Source organism: Muntiacus reevesi, chromosome 20 (assembly GCF_963930625.1).
Source record: "Muntiacus reevesi chromosome 20, mMunRee1.1, whole genome shotgun sequence".
Taxonomy (NCBI): domain Eukaryota; kingdom Metazoa; phylum Chordata; class Mammalia; order Artiodactyla; family Cervidae; genus Muntiacus; species Muntiacus reevesi.
The window spans coordinates 15,519,343-15,535,268 of NC_089268.1; the positions used below are offsets into that span (position 1 = coordinate 15,519,343).

Here is a 15,926-nt window from a genome sequence, read left to right on the forward strand (position 1 = left end):
AGAACATTACAGCATACTAACACATATATATGGAATTTAGAAAGATGGTAATGATAACCCTATATGCAAAACAGAAAAAGAGACACAGATGTACAGAACAGACTTTTGGACTCTGTTGGAGAAGGCGAGGGTGGGATGTTTCGAAAGAACAGCATGTATATTATCTATAGTGAAGCAGATCACCAGCCCAGGTGGGATGCATGAGACAAGTGCTCGGGCCTGGTGCACTGGGAGGACCCAGAGGAATTGGGTGGAGAGGGAGGTGGGAGGGGGGATCGGGATGGGGAATACATGTAACTCCATGGCTGATTCATGTCAATGTATGACAAAACCCACTGAAATGTTGTGAAGTAATTAGACTCCAACTAATAAAAATAAACGAAAAAAAAAAAAAAAAAAAAAGAAAAAAAAATCAGCTATACTTTTGTCCCCCACTGACCTTTAGCTCCTGCCATGTGGTGGGTGTCTTATCCCTCTCACTAGGTAAAATCTCAGGTCAAGTGACTTTTCTGGGCATTAGTAGGCAGTATAAAGTTCTATAAATATGCTAGAGGGTAAAGCATAGACTTGGTTTAAAATCCAATCCTATATATTAATTAGCACTTAAATTTATTCAGAGTACTTTTTTCTCTGAAACCCCTACACCCACCTCCTCCCCAGCTAAAATTAGCTGCAGTCTAACTGCTTACCTTTGGGGAAAGGATGTGGTTTACATTCTCTTCTCTTTCTGGTCTGATTCTACCCCTCCTCCTCTCCTCCCTCAGGTTTAAAGTTGGGAGGAAGTAGGAGAGGCAGGAAAGTGAGTTTGTTCTTTTATAAAAACAGTTTTGCATGTTATAATATTCACCCACTGTAAGTGTGTAACTCAGTGATATTTAGTAGATTTATAGAGTTGTGCAACCACTATGATTTTAACTCTTCTAGAACTTTCCATCACCCCCAAAAGTTCTCTTGTGCCCATTTGCAGTCAACTCCTATTCCTTTCCCCAGTCCAAGGCAACCACTGATCTGATTTCTGTCTTTGTAAATAATTTGCCTTTCTGGATATTTCCTATGAATGGAATCCTACACTATGTACTCTATTGTGTCAGATTCTTTCATTTGCATCAAGCTTTTAATTTGTATTTTTATTGGAGTAGAGTTGATTTACAATGTTGGGTTAGTTTCAGGTGTACCTCAGAGTGAACCAGTTACACATGTACACACAGCCTTTATTTTTTAGACTCTTTCCCCATATAGGTCGTTACAGAATGTTGAGTCGAGCTCTCTGTGCTCCATAGTAGGTCCTTCCTAGTTATCTATCATACATGTAGTAGTCTGTATATGTCAATCCCAAGCTCTCAATTTATCCCTTCCATCTACCCCTGGTGGGGATAAATCTTAAGTTTGTTTTCTATGGTACATATACATAATGGAATATTACTCAGCCATAAAAAAGAATGAAATAATGCCATTTGTGGCAACATGGATGAACCTAGAGACTGTCATATTGAGTGAAGTAAGTCAGACAGAGAAAGGCAAATATCACATGATGTCACTTATATGTGAAATCTAGCATAAAGGTTTTGAAGATCATCCATATTGTGGCATGAATCAGAAATCTGTTCCTTTTTATCAGTGAATAGTATTCACTTGTATGGATATATCATGTTTTATTTACCCACTCACCAGTTGATGGGCATTTGGGTTATTTCCAGTTTTGGGCTATTATGAACAATGTTGTTACATACTTTCACTTACATGTCTTTGTGGGGATACATCTTTTTATTTCTCTTGGCTTTCTTCCTAGAAAAGGAATTACTGAGCCTAATGGTAAATTTATATTTAAGTGTTTAAGAAATATACTAACTGTTTTCCAAAAGGGTTGTACCATTTTACATTCCCATCAACAATGTATGAAAATTTCACTTTTTTCACACTTAGTTTTCTATCTTCTCAATTGTAGCCACTCTAGTAGATGTATAGAGGTATTTCATTGTGATTTCAACTATTTCCCTAATGACTAATCATGTTTAGTATCTCTTTATGTACTTATTAGCCATCTGTGTACCTCCTCTTACAAAATGTCTGTTCAGGTATTTTGCCCATTTAAAAACTGGGTTGTTTGTCAATTACTTATTGAGTTGTAAGGGTTCCTTATATGTTTGAATATTAGTCCTTTATCAGATAAATGATTTGTACATATTTTCTTTACATATGACTTGTCTTTTCATTTTCATAGTGTCTTTTGAAATGTTAAGACTTTAAAAATTGACAAGGTCCAGTTTGTCATGTTTTTCTGTTACAAATTATGCATTTAGTGTCATATTTAAGGTCTCTTTGCTAAACCTAAGTTCACAAACATTTTCTCCTATTTTTATTCTAAGAAGTTCAATAGTCTTAGTTCTTTCATTTATTTATGATTAAACCTATTTTTTTTTCATATTTGATATCTAGGTACTCAGCAGCATTTGTTGAAAAAAATTATCCTCTTCCCATTGAATTGTTGTAAATCATTTGTACAGAAGTGTAAGGTTTTATTTCTGAACTTTTAATTTCATCCTGATGGTCTACAATATAGATCATATGTAGCTTCTATATGTCCATTCTATGTCAACACCACACTGTCTTGATTATTGTAAATTTATGGTAAGTTTTTTAATTGGGGTAATATAAAAACTCCAAATTTGTCCTGCATTTTCAAATTTGTTTTCTTTTTTTTTAGTTCCTTTGCATTTTAAGATAAACTTGCCAATGTAACTTTTTACCAAAGACAAAGAAACCCTGCTTAGTTTTTGATAGGAGTGCATTGAATCTACACATCAATTTGGAAATAAATGCCAAATTTATCCCCAACAATACTGAGTCTTTCAATCTAGAATAGTTAAAAGTATGTTGTTTAATTTCCAAATATTTGGGGATTCCCAGATTTCCTTTTGTTGATTTTTTTTTATAATTTACTTTAGATGATCTGTGATCAGATGCCATATTTCATATAATTTCAATCCTTTACAATTTATTAAAACTTGTTTTATAGCCATGGTATTTTCTAGAGAAGGTTCCAGGTGTGGTACACTAGAAATAGAATTTTAGACAAGGAAAATATTTCCTAATGATAAAATAATCACCCAACAGCTGCAGGTTATCAAGAATGCTTGAGACATTCTCTAGCAAAGACCATAAATTAGGCCATAAAACAAGTCTCAAACAATTTTAAAACATTGAAGTCATACAAAGTATGATGTTTGGTCACAAGGAAATTATAGTATCAGACAAAATAGACTTTAAGACACACATACATACAAAGTGTTTGTTATATCAAGTTGGTTGATAGAGTTGTTCAAGTCTTCTATATCCTTTCTGGTATACTGTCTGGTGATTTTATCAGCTCTTGAGTGTGTAATAGTGAAGTCCCCGATTGTTATTACTGAGTTTTCCATCTCCCCTTTCAACTCTGTAACTTCTTACTTTATGTATTTTGAGGTTCTGTTGTTATTCAATATATCTTTCTGATGATTTGACCCTTTAATAATTATGAAATATGCTTCTTTGCCTCATACTATTTCTGCTTTTGAAGTCTATGTCATCTGATATTAATAGCTACTCTAGATTTTTTGTGGATGCAGTTTGCACCGTGTATTGTTTTTTTCCAACTTTTGTTTTCAACCTGTTTGTGCGATGTCATCAGGTTTGTTTGGATATCCTTACTTTCATTTGTAAGCTTGGCTTCCTAAAGATCACACTTGTATCTTCCTGGTATAGTAATAAGTCAATTTCTCACAGCCTCAAGTCAGAACATTAAAGAATCCCCAAATTCTTACCCAAAGTTCATCAGTTTGTAAAGTATTATGTAAAGTGTATGAACACTTCTCAGATTGTCTTTTGCATTTGGTTGATTTCCATAGTGTCAAAATGGTTGTTTTTGTTAATTTAATCCCAGTTTGTAGTTGCTTTGTGGGGGGATGAGTTTTGCTGATCTCCTTACTCAGCCATAGGTGGAGGTCCCCTCTTCTGCAGAGAATTTCTTGGCATGGTTGCAAAATGGTTTGCATATATCAGACTCTTTTCCCTGTGAGCCTTTGGTGTGGGTTTTTTTTTTTTTTTTCCATTTATTAGTTGGAGGCTAATTACTTTACAATATTGTAGTGGTTTTTGCCATACATTGACATGAATCAGCCATGGATTTACATGTGCTCCCCATCCCGATCCCCCCTCCCACCTCCCTCCCCATCCCATCCCTCTGGGTCTTCCCAGTGCACCAGCCCTGAGCACTTGTCTCATGCATCCAACCTGGGTTGGTGATCTGTTTCACACTTGATAATATACATGTTTCAATGCTATTCTCTCAGATCATCCCACCCTTGCCTTCTCCCACAGAGTCCAAAAGTTGGTTCTATACATCTGTCTCTTTTTCTGTCCTGCATATAGGGTTATCATTACCATCTTTTTAAATTCCATATATATGCATTGAGTGAGTGAGTGAGTGAAGTCGCTCAGTCGTGTCCGACTCTTTGTGACCCCATGGACTGTAACCTACCAGGCTCCTCCGTCCATGGAATTTTCCAGGCAAGAGTACCAGAGTGGGTTGCCATTTCCTTCTCCAGGGGATCTTCTTGACCCAGGGATCGAACCCGGGTCTCCCGCATTGCGGGCAGACACTTTACCATCTGAGCCACCAGGGAAGCCCATATATGTGTTAGTATACTGTATTGGTGTTTATCTTTCTGGCTTACTTCACTCTGTATAATGGGCTCCAGTTTCATCCATCTCATTAGAACTGATTCAAATGTATTCTTTTAATGGTGAGTTCTTCAAAGACCATTCAGTTGGGTCTCTCCAACTGCAACTCCTGTGATATGGGCTGTGTATTCTCTTCCTTCAGCTGATTTTCTCCCATTTAGTTGGTTTGCCAGTGGCCCACTCTGTACCAACCCTTGATATCATGGGTCCACAGTTCTTCCAGGTAGTTCTCTTTGATAAGGTCTAAATATGTCTCCTGGGTCACTTTCTCACCCATGTGGCCCACACATGGTTGTCGGGACACATGTATTAATTCTTGTCCTCGCAAATGTAGAGTTCCACCCTTCTCAATAAAGCAACTTCTCTCCTTTGATCCACCACCAAATCAAGTTACCATCTGTGTCTTGCCTTCTAGATTTCCAGGCTGGAGTCTGACACTGTCCACAATTCCCAACTTCAGGAATCACTTAGGTCCTTGAGTCATCCCCCTCAAGCTGTTCTCACTGTGGGGGGGGGGGGGGCGGTAAAGGGAAGGAATTTTGGTGCAGGCATCTCAGAGAAATCTTCCTCATTACATTTTTTCTCAACTTCCATGCTTCTGATTCTTCCTATAGGAAGGAGTTTTTGGAGACATGAAAGCACTTCCCAGATACTTCCTTTTGAAAATCCGCTTCTCACTATGAAACATTATTTAAGAATTTCTTATCTATTGCATCTTGCTGCCTCATTAAAAATTCCAATTCAGCATCCCATTACACTTGTGTTTATTTTTAGAGACTTCTTCTGGTCCCCTTCAGACTAAACAATGTTTCTGAAAGTTACGGGATGTTCATAGATGTTATGTGAAAAACAGGTCCTGTGAGGAAAGAATTTTGGGGAGCACTGTGCTGAGCTAAGTTCGGGAGATCTTGTTTGCTGTGGACCTTCTAGAATTTTCCATATGCTAACAGGCACTGTGAAATTTCAAGGTGTGTGTGTGTGTGTGGAGTTTTTCTCGAGCTTACTTGATCATGAAAAACACTCCCTCTGCCTTGTTTGGCAAGCCATTTAAAGGAATTAGCATTCTATAGAAAGCATTTTGGAAATTGCATTTTGGCCTGGAATCGCAATTGGCCTGGAAGTTACCAGTGGAAAGGGAAGGTATTTTCTTCTTCATCCAAAGGCAGGCAATCTACTACAGACCTTCACTGCATTCGATCCATCGTGATTCTGAAAGTTTCATGTGCTTTCGTTTATTTTTTAATCTGCATGAAGTTGAGCTTTCTTTCCCACTAGATTAAAATCCTAGTTGATGGAAACCCCATCCAGTGCAACTTTGCATCTCCAGGGCTTATCACAATGCCTGAGACTTAGCAGGATGAGTGAATAAACAGCATTAGTGAAGGAGTTCTTTGCTGCTGCTTCTGCTCCTGCTTCTTTCTTTGAAAGAAAGTAAGAAAAAGTCCCTACACTAGAGTCCAAAACCACATATATGCATCCATCAAATATGCCTATTTTGTGTTTATGAAATTCCCCCAAAATATCTAAAAATCTGTGCTCATGACTATCTGCAGGAGGATTCATTAGATGTCCTTGCTTTTTCCAAGGGCAACCAGGGTGGGTTTTCTCCTTCTTTATTTCTGTGTATGATTGTGTACACACAGCTGAAGAGACGAGTCACTGAGAACTTTCCAAAAGAAATGAATGGGATAAAACAGATTGCCAAGTTACTGAGTGGTAATTAAGAACAGATTCCTAACATCATCACTTTACCATGTTTAAGGTCTTTCCTTTAAAAGACAAAACCACTGAATGATGAAACGTGTTATGCTTCTTCTGATGTCCCTCGGCCTCCCCCAAGTCCCTGCTCAGTTGCACATACACACATGTGCCAGCCCAAAGTCACACAGACCTGACGATTCCAAGCAGCCTCCATTTATTCTTCAACGGAGTAAAATGAGTGTGTGTGTGTGTTTTCCCCATCTCCATTCCCACTATAGATCAGGTGGGAAGATTTCTTTCTCTCAAACACTTCAAAAGACAACTTCACCTTGAACTTGATTGCAGCACTCAGCCCTGAGCATGATTCTTCAAAGAGTCTTGAGCTACCGAAGCCGAGACCATCATGGGAGTTTGTATGCAGCCCCAACTGCAAGGACTCTGTCTCCAGAAATAACATAAGCTGCTGTGGCTACCAGTGGGCATGGCCTTTCCCCTGGCTGGGGACCCTAGACTCGGATCACACATTGTCTGGGGGGATCAGGAAGGAATTCCACCCCCTTTCTCAGCTGCTGAAGTACTTTGCACACTGGGCCATATCCCATCCCACATCTGGCCAGGTGTGGAGCCTGTCTGGCCTCTGCTGGGGATGGGAGTAGGGGCACATACCGGATTAGATGCACGCACGGCCTGCCTTGCTGTGGGGGTGGATGGCTGCCGCCACAATGTCCCAGGATTGTGTGTCTTGTGGTTAAACACTTAGGGTTCTGACGTAGGCAAGGCAGCAGAGCTGACCCTCAAAGCCGCTGCAAACAACCTGAGCAGGCTTCTCAAAAATGCTGTCCTGTGTCTCGGAAGGAGACGGCTTTTATGGGCCCAATTTTCCAATCGCTGCCTATTTGGTGTGGTCATGTCCGAGCCAGGGGAGGTTTCTTAACTCCAGGCAAAGATATTTGCAGAGAGCTAGCTGCCAGGAACCTGGTGAATTGTACATTAATGTTAAGTGCATTCTTGGTATTAACTAACAGAAGAGCTGTGTGTGGTGGGGGGGTGGGGGTGGAGATGGAAAAGGGCAAATAGAGGAAGAGGCTTGTAAGAATAATGGCCATCTGTAATTACAAACATTCTGCAATTCAATCCTCATTCTGGCACCATGGGCTTGATCCTCCTATTATTATTCCATATTTTTCCAGAGAAACTAAATGATGCTCTTAATTAGCTGTAAGATCTTGAGCTGGGGTTAGAAACCAGGCTTTTACTGATGCCATATTCTGAGGCCATTCTCCAACCCCACCCCATGATGAGAACCTAAAACATCTTTCAGGCAGTTCATGTCCTAATTTCATGTCCTTTCCAGGAAGAAATTGTGGAACCTGACCTTCCTTCTTTAGTTATAGTCTTAGAAGTTACTGTTGGGTAAGTGCGATATTTAAAATGGATAATCAGCAAGGACATAGTGTATAGCATGTGAAACTCTGCTCAGTATTATATGGCAGCCTGGATGGGAGAGGAGTTTAGGGGAGAATGGGTACATGTGAATGCATGGTTGAGCCCCTTTGCAGCTCACCTGAAACTATCAAAACAATTGTTTGTTAATCGGCCATACGCCAGCACAAAATCAAAAGTTTTTTTAAAAAAAGAAGTTACTCTTGGATAATGGAAGTTCAGGAGGCTGGTTCTAATCAATGGAGATTATACACCTAAATATAAGTGAAAGAAACAGAATGGTCCATGATCAAAACACCTGATGTGTTATATATCTGTGCTGACCTGGGCCCAGTTTACCACCACCTTCTTCTGCCCTCTCGACATTACCAACGCCCTTGGGACAGAGTTTGGCATTTTCCTGAGCAGAGCCTGGGGTCCGAAGGTGGATTCTGATGGCCTCATGGGTGGGATGAGAGGGACCTCATGACTCTGAGGGTTCCTCTTTCTCCCCTGTCTTAGAAGAACTCACTGGAGTAGGGACTTTCAATCCATTTGCCTCATTTAATCTTGTCAACAATCCTTTAGGGATGGAATGTTCTTCATTCCATGATATTGTTGAGAAACTGTATTAGTCAAGGTTCTCTGGATAAACAGAACCAATGGGTGAGTGTGTGTGTGTGCGCGTGTGTGCACGTGTGTGTGTGCATGTGTGTGTGTGTGTGTGTATAGATAGCCAGACAGGTAGATTTTTAGGAATCGGCTTACTTAATTGTGGGAGGCTGGCAGGCTGGAGATCCAGGGAAGAGTTACAGTTCAGATCTGATATGTCATTAGCTGGGAGAATCCTGGAAGTCATGCTTTGTTCTATTATGACCTTCAGATGACTGAATGAGGTCCACCTGTATTATAGAGGTTCCCCAATTTAAATGTTAATGTCATCCAAAAAAGCACCCTTGTGAAAACATTCAGAATAGTATTTGACCAAATACTTGGGTATGTGGCCCAGCCAAGTTGACATGTAAAATTAACCATCAAACACCAAGCTTCAGAAAGTTACCTGTCACACAGCAGTGAGAGGCAAGGTGGGGATTTAACCAGGGTCTCTAACACCTGAGTCCTTATCACCACCTTCTTTAGCCTGTCAGTGTGAATTGGGGAAGGTGATTTTGTGCCGATTGGCTGGCTACTCATGGGGTTCTCACTGATCCCTTACAAGGTCGTTGCTGAGTGCTCCTGGGGTCTGTGCCCTGGAAAGTGGGCAAGGAGGGGCAATTGTGATGCCTACTTCTCCCACGAGTTAGCCGGGCCTTGGAAGTGTACAGTTGGCTTTGGATGCAGGGACAAGCTCCCTGAATTGTTTGGGGGTCCCTTAGGAAGTAGGTGGAATTTTCTAGATGAAGTGCGTCACACAGAGCCATATTCCTGGGATATACAGGTGACTGACAGGTGAAGGAAGATGGGCCCCACCCCACCCTTGGGGCAGTCTTGAGCATAAGCGATTACCCTCCGTCCTCCCTACATTAGGGCTCTGTGTGCAATAATGTTGGGTGTAGGGGGAAAATAGATGATCTTGGAAGGGCCCCTCCCACTTTATGGGTTCTTCAAGGCTCAACAACCTCAAAAACAGCCTCTTAGCATGGAGGGCCATGTATGTTATAAGCTTCACCTGCTCCTCTTCCCAGTAGAACATGAGTAAGCTTACCTGGGGAGGGATGGAGCCTTTTTTTCCTTGTCTCCTCAGACCTGGAATACTCTGGTGCATGGCCTCTTCCCCTGATCCCATCCTCCTCATGCTTCCCACCTACCGCCTTTAAGTCTCCAGCTCTATCTCAGTTCAGTCCAGGTCAGTCGCTCAGTCGTGTCCAACTCTTTGCAACCCTAAGGATGCCAGGCTTCCCTGTCCATCACCAACTCCCAGAGCTTGCTCAAACTCATGTCCGTGATGCCATCCAACCATCTCATCCTCTGTCGTCCCCTTCTCCTCCTGCCTTCAATCTTTCCCAGCATCAGGGTCTTTTCCAATGAGTCAGCTCTTCGCATCAGGTGGCCAAAGTACTGCAGTTTCAGGTTCAGCATCAGTCCTTCCAATGAATATTCAGGACTGATTTCCTTTAGGATTGACTGGCCCTATCTCACCTCATCTTTAATCCCTTCCTATCTCTCACTTTGCCTGGAAGAAGTTAATGAGGCTATTCTAAAAGAAGTTAATTCCAAAAGAAGTAAATTCTTTTTTTGACATTTTATCAGACTTTTAATTTGGAGTCTAGCCAATTAACAATGTTGTGATGATTTCAGATGGAGAGCAAAGGGACTCAGCCCTACATATACATGTAAAAAGGAGTAAATGAGGTTATTTCTCATTAGGTCTGCCTTTTTATCAGGTCTGCTCCTGCTAACTTCCATTAATTCTGCTGCATTTCCTTGTGACTGGAGACAAGTAGATTGGCTTGTGGCGTGATCTTCAAGGAAGGATGATCACACCAAGGCTCCTAATCCTAGAAATGAGTCAGTCACAAACTCCTCTTATACTTTAGTCACTTCTCTGCATCTTCTTTATAATAATAATTTAAAACATATACCAATTATTTACTACTCACCATATGCTGGACAATATGGAAAGGCAGGGTTAAGATTGAGAGGAAAATGGTGGTTGGAATGTAGATTTGTATGTCAAGACAATGGTTGACCTTCTCAGACTGTCACGGAGCCTATGGTACAACTAACAAGAAAGGATGAAATCACATAAGATGAGTTTCATTCTCCTTCTTGGCAAGAGAAGGAAGATGGCTGGCAGATCCCTGGGGAACATCCACAGTCAGGTGGAAGAAGGACCGGGAAGAGAAACTGCACAAAGGAAGTTGTGCTAAGATGTCCCTGAAAGAGGGGAGGGCTTCAAAAAAGGGTGCTCTAAGCATCTTATAGGACATGACCATGAAGATGCTAAGACTTGATTCAACTAAAAGGTCATGTGATCTTAGCAAGAGCGACTATGGGGATTCAGGGCAGGATATCAGAGGGTAGCTAGAAGGTGATGGGGATTAGGGGAGACAATGGACTGGACTCATTTCCCCAAGTGGACTTTAGCACTTTCTAGTTCCAGAATTTACTTTCAGTCTCTTGCATCTTGACATAGACTTGGTATGCATTAGGCATCTTCACTGGGCTTTTTGGTTTTATTATTTAAGGTGTTGCAGAAAATACACAGAATTGGAATTAGAAGAACTAGGTTAGGGTTCAAAGGTCCCTTATTTTGTAGACTGTGTTATCTTGGGCAGGATATCTATTAAATCTGGCTTCTTTTCTTATATGAAAAATGCAGGTTATTGTGATACTTCTCCAAAGTGTGAAGTTTGCTGGGGAATATATGCAGATAGGCTTTGAAAACTATTAAGAGTGATGTCAGTATAAGGTTAAATGGAGGAGGAAATGGCAACCCACTCCAGTATGCTTGCCTGGAGAGTCCCATGGACAGGGGAGCCTGATGGGCTACAGTCCACCCCTGTGGCTACAGGGGTCACAAAGAGTCGGACATGACCGAGTGACTAAGCACACATACGGTTAAAAGAAATTATCATACTTGTGAGCTAATCTTCAGGAATCGTTCCAATATTGCATTTTGGTGGATTGATGGAAATGTGTCAGGTAAGGCTGTATTTGACTGTAAGAAAAAAAAAACCCCATAAGACAACTATTATAACAGGAGCACATAGGAGTTTATTTTTCTCGCCTGACAAGAAGTCAGAGGAAAGTTCAGCCACTTACGGATGTCATCAAGGGCCCCAGATTCTTTTACCTTCCTGCTCCACCATTCTGAAGTGAGTGGTTTTTGTTCTCAAGGTTGCAAGATGGTTGCTGTATCTCCAGACATCATATTTACGTCCTAAGAGAGAAGAAATGGAGGAAGGTGAAATAGGGGCTGTCAAGGGGTTGAAGGGGCATGCCATCCGAATCTGATTTTTTCTTAAAGAATATTTGTGGAAGCTGACCCCAGACTTCTGCATGCCAACCTCACTGGATGGAAATGGGTTTCATAGCTATTTCCAGTTACAAGGGTGTCTGGAATGGTGACTACTGTAGACATCCAGTTTCTTTAGTTGAGGAAGGCAAGGGAGAAGGGAATTTTGGAAGCTAATGTGCAGTGTCCACCACAAAGCAGAGTTCACCGTGGACCCCTGATGGGAGGAAGGGGATTGAGAGATGTTGCTGTGGGGTATGATGCTCAGGAGGACAGCCAGACAGTGACCAAACTGCAGGGCTCTGAGCTCTCTGTGGCTTGGACCAAAACATCTTGGCTGTCTCCCACCAAGAGGCCCAGTCCCAAGACTTGGCTCCTTCTGGCAATCAGCCCTAACCAGCTGCTGCCAAAGGGGTAAACACATTCCAAGTCCTTGAGTCCCTGCTGCACTGTAACTGTGGTTAAGACACACCCCCACCTTTACCCCATCTGGGCTAACGGAATGCTCGCTAGGGCTGTGTTGTTTTAGTGATGATTTGTGGTTATCCTCCTTCTCCTTAATGGGGAGTTGAATACCTACACACTTATGTTATCCAACTGAACAAGCGATTTGCATCCCATGCATCTCATTTTTCAGTTCATTCTCCAGTCCTTGAGCACAAAGTAGGATAAGGCATTACGCTCTCTTTTTTTTCTCTACTCTGGAAAGATGGCCATTAAACCAAGTCATGTCCCCAAACCTCTTCAGCTAGGTAGAGAAATAGACAACCATCAGAGTCCAGACCTGAACAGTGAGAAAATCCCACCTCCCGGCTCATCACCCAATGCCAGCTCCATCTGCTTGCTCACTCCTGGGAGAGTGAAACAATGCAGACTCCATCCTAATGATGGTGCCAGTCATGGAGGAGACTGTTGTTCTTGATTAAGGCAACTTCTATCCAGACGAGGAGATGGATCACAATCACATTTAAGGGGAAAAAAAACCAAAACAAATTAAAAGCCATTATATAAAGTATGAATAAGGACTATTGTAAATGGCTCAAACTCTACATGTAAACAATGAAGTAAGATGAATTGACTGGTACTGAGTTGGAAAAGCTATACAGGGGCAGGGAGTGTGGAACATAATTTAATAAAAATAAACTTTTTTTTTTTTTTTTTTTTTTTAACGCGCCCACTCCCAAAGAAGAAATGGAAAAGTTGTTAGGGTGTGGACCAGGGCTTCTAATTAGCTGTTCTGCTTTTCCTGATTTACCTCCTTTCTTGCCCTAGCACCTCCTGAGACTTAGTGTCCGGTGAAGGGACTTGGTGGAAGGGCAGAGCTCCCGGTCCCGGTCCCGAGCACCTGACCTCCCAGCCCGCTCGGACCAGGAGAGAAACGAGGAGCCCACCGCCTCAGGTCCCCACTCCTGCCTGCTTGACCCCTTCCCTGTTTCCAAATTCAGAGGAAGCCCTGAGAAGGCTCCTTGCCAGAGTTTGAAAACAGCTACCCTCATTGTCTGCCTCGCCCTGCCGGCTGCGTTCTCCTCCCTCCCTCCGCTGCTTTCTGTCTGAAAGTGTGAAAATTACAAATCCCAAGGAACTGCAATCAGAACTCTACCTAGGGAAAATTCAGAGTATCCTGGCCATAAATATCCCGCTCCAAGACGCCTGACGTCAGAGCGGGGCGGGCGGGCGCGAGGCCGGCCCAGGGGGAGCGGCGAGGTCTCGGTCGGGAGACGGCGAGCTCGGCTCGGCTCAGCGCGGAGCGGGCGGGCGGGCGGGCGCGCAGCCGGGCGCGGGGCTGCGGGAGCCGAGGACGCGCCATGGGCGGCCCGGGGTGAGTACGGCCGCCCCGCTCTCCTCCCCGCTTCGCATCCGGGGGGCCAGGGGACCGCGGGAGGCTTTCCGGGCCACTTCCCCACTTCTCTCCTCCTCTACTTTTCTTTCCGAGGCTGAACGGGGATTTGGCGAGGCAGCGGCTCCTCCGGCTGCCTCTTTTTGTGTTTCCAAAGTGCTTTGCAGGAGCGACCGGGGATCCCGGAGCGGGGTTCCGGCGGGGTGGGGGGTGCGGGGGGGTGCGTGCGCGTCGGTGCCGGCGGGTGTGATGTGCGTGTCGGGTCTGTCTGGATGGGCACATCTGGACACAGGAAATGTCTTCGGAAAACTTAAAAAAAATGTTTATGGCTTTGAAATCCGATTCCTTCTTGTCATAAGTGGACAGACAGAGCCAGGTTGGTTCTATTTGCTCTCCAAAAGGACAACTTTTTGGTGGTGGCTTTTCCTGGTTCGCTTGTGCCTGCCTTTGGGTGATTTAACTCTTCACACGCCCCCAGCTCCCACTTGCAAGCCTGGCCCCTGGCCAGCAGGCCAGGCGCGGGGGGGTGGGGGTGGGGGGGCTTCTGGCTCTCAGAGCAAACTCTCAGAGCTTCTTGCTCTCAGAAGCAGCGGGACCTGGGAGAGGGAAGGAGCGTCCCAGGAAAGGCGTCCTGAGTAGGGATCCCAGCACCTGCGGCTGCTGCCCGGCCGTCTGCCTGCTGGGGCCCTGACAGCGCCGGGCAATGGGGCTTTGACTTAACCCGAATGAAGGAGCTGGGCTGGAGGCAGGTAACTGCAAGGGGGAGGAGAAGAAGGAGGGGGTGGGCAGGACTGAGACTCGGTGTCCAGCCGTGCCGGAGAGTGGAATGGATGTGTCTGCCACATGTGCCCACTGTGGGGGCCATTGGGGGTTTTCTGGGAGCCCCTCGGTGCCCCCAAACAAGATGCAAGCTCGTAACATAAAGAGACATGTCTGAGTTGTGGGGTGGAGGAAGGGGGGTGGTGGGGGAGAGGGAGAGAGATTTTTATCAAAATTGAACACAGATTGTTGAGGTCTGGGCTTGATTTAACTCTTCTCTCTCTGCCTTGGCCACTTTTCCAAAGTCCTGTGGTGGTTTTGCAAAGTTCCTAGGAAGATGGGAAAGGGGGTGGGGGGAACCACCTCTCCAGGAAAGAGTCCCTGGAGACTTTCCTTGAACCCTACAAGGGAAAGAGAGCAACTTTCTATCTTTAAATAGTTTCAGGTTTTGTGTCCCCCTCCTCCTTCCGAGTTTGGTGTCAGTTTCTTGAGTTTCTCTGAAAAGTTGGCTGAAGAAGGGAATGGATTTTCCCTAGGTCTTAGAGGGGGAATTGTGCTCTTTGAGTGTGGGAGGAAGCGGGCCGTATGGACCCACCAGTCGGGGGTTGCCCAATGCACACATTGGATGTCCATAGCTGTTCAGCAAACCAGTGACCACAAAGAGAGCCCTTTCAGCGTCATCCTACCCGGCTCTCTGGTTTTATATTTTGCAATAGAACCAACCTGCAATATTTGGGTGGGAGGAAGATTACTGGACTCTCCCTGTGTCCTAGAAAAAAGGAGAGAATTAAAAAAAAATGAGACAGGGAGGAAACGTGGATATAAAAAACGGACCCACAGGAAGTTGAAGATTTGGGAAGGGTTTTAGAAATTATACAAATTGACCCCTGGAGAAGAGCTGCAAGAAACGGAGCAGACAGCAAGTCAGCTCTAGACTCCTTTAACTTCAGGAGTATGTCTTTAACTTGAGTGCAGTGAAGGAGGAGGAAATCACGCTAAGGGCCGTCTAAACAAAAGTGCTTGTAAAGGGGTGGTGGGGTGCCCGCCGCGAAATGCATGTGTAGGCGCCTGTTTATACACTGGCGACTGCGTGGGGATGGTCGTGGCCTCAGGCCTGGAAGCATGAACGGGCCATTTCTCAGTTGCTCTGGGAGCTGCATCGACCTTCATCTCTCCATTAAAAAAAAAAAAAAAAAGCTGTGCTATTATTGTCTGGTTCCTTGGTAGCTGCACAGTCCAGCTCCTAACTCTTAGCTGCATTTCCAGGGTTTTTCCTCTGGATCCTCAGATGCTGAGGGAATACTCGTGCCCCCATCAGGACAAAAAGAGGAGAGAAACTTCTCCTGGACCTCAGAACTGAAAAGAGAGTGAGGAGTTCAGGAAGGGGGAGGGTGTGTGTGGGGGGGACCAGTAGAAAGGCCGGTGGAGGTGGAGGGTTTTAGTTTTGGTGATTGTGGGGGAGGTTGAAAAGCCACTGCCTTCCCTGGAAAAAAGTCTCCTCCCTAGTCTTCTTCCCCAGCCCCCTGTCAC

At 44.0% G+C, this 15,926-nt stretch overlaps 1 protein-coding gene across 2 annotated transcripts in view; it reads left to right on the forward strand.

Moving 5' to 3' along the window:
• Window positions 1–13,498: 13,498 nt before the first annotated feature.
• DAAM2 (dishevelled associated activator of morphogenesis 2) overlaps window positions 13,499–15,926 on the forward strand; it is a 126,540-nt gene continuing 124,112 nt past the window's right edge. For both annotated transcript variants that reach the window (XM_065913234.1, XM_065913237.1), the window contains exon 1: window positions 13,499–13,619. The gene's annotated coding sequence lies outside the window, so the exon portion shown is untranslated. The remainder of the gene's footprint in view (window positions 13,620–15,926) is intronic.